This window comes from Tupaia chinensis, unplaced genomic scaffold (assembly GCF_000334495.1).
Source record: "Tupaia chinensis unplaced genomic scaffold, TupChi_1.0 Scaffold000316_1, whole genome shotgun sequence".
NCBI classification, from domain to species: Eukaryota; Metazoa; Chordata; class Mammalia; order Scandentia; family Tupaiidae; genus Tupaia; species Tupaia belangeri.
In genome coordinates this window covers 2,636,198-2,637,334 of record NW_006159809.1, presented here as the reverse complement: position 1 = coordinate 2,637,334, position 1,137 = coordinate 2,636,198, and the positions used below count along the sequence as shown (strand labels likewise).

General features: G+C 59.6%; 1 protein-coding gene across 1 annotated transcript in view; it reads right to left on the bottom strand.

Moving 5' to 3' along the window:
* Positions 1-593, bottom strand: part of EVA1A (eva-1 homolog A, regulator of programmed cell death) — a 58,634-nt gene extending 58,041 nt beyond the window's left edge. Inside the window, exon 1 of the mRNA XM_006151190.3 lies at positions 262-593. The gene's annotated coding sequence lies outside the window, so the exon portion shown is untranslated. The remainder of the gene's footprint in view (positions 1-261) is intronic.
* Positions 594-1,137: the final 544 nt, after the last annotated feature.

The window sequence follows — 1,137 nt, the reverse complement described above, 5'->3', positions numbered from 1 at the left end:
GGAGGGGACGGGAGGAAAGCAACAGGAAAGTAGGAGGAAGAGAAGCCAAAAAATAAAAAGAAAAGAAAAGGAAAAAAAAAGCAAGAAAGCTCTGGGAAGCAGGGTTCCCTTGGGGGCTCCGCTTACAACACCTGAGCAGGGACCCCGGGAACAAAGCGGCTTCAGGTTAGAAGTGCTCTGGGTATTTCCGACGAGGGGCGCTCGGGAGAAGCCAGGCCGGCCAGGGATGCCGGGCGCCCCTGCGCGTTGGGCGCCACTTACCTTAGCCGGGGCCGCCGGCGCGCACTTCCGGGGGCTGCACTCGGGGCGCGCGGGGCCGAGCAGGGGGACCTGGACCGATCACCAAGGGAAAGACGCCCCAACGCGCTGCCCCAGGCTTGGGTTGGCACCAGCACGTCGAAGGGAAATCCCGCAGAGGGGCAGTCAGGGTGGACCGGGACTAGGCTGGGGACGCGGGGTCCCGGCCTCTGCGCTCACGGACTGCCGCGCGGAGTCCCGCGGACGCTGGAGGAGCCCGAGTCAGTGGGAGGAAAAGGTTGTCTCATTTCCTTCGGTCTCCCCCCTCCTCCACCTCCTCGGCTCCGGACCTGCCCTCCCTCTCCCCCGCCCCCTTCCCCAGGCCCATGTGGGCGCTCGCAAGACGCGAAACCTGAACGGCTACGGCGTGCGGCGCCTCCCACCGCGCCAAGTTAGTTCACGCTCCAAACCCCTGCACGCCTCCGTGCGCTTCTGACTGTAGCCCGGGCCGGGGAGGCTCCCTATGGGCCGTCCCCACCCTGAGCCGGAGCTTTAGCCTTTCCAATGCTGAGACGAGCGCAGATATGAAAGCAGACCTCCAAGCCAGCATCCATCCTCTCGTTCCTGTCCCTTACCCTTTTTGAGCTTGTAGGAAACCATCCGACCCAGACAGGAAATAACCACTTAGTTAAATTTGAGCAACTTTTTTTTTCTTTCGAGTGGGGAGTTTAAAGCCTGCTGTATAATCTCAAAGGAATGTTCATTTTTATCAGAAGGAGAGCAGCTGAGGCCTTTGTTTGGCCTTGCTCATTCAGGGTTGAGGTTTTGTTTGTAAAATTCAACAAGTGTTTGTGGAGAATCTTAGAGGCGCTGAGCTGGGTGCTGAGAGCACAGCAATGA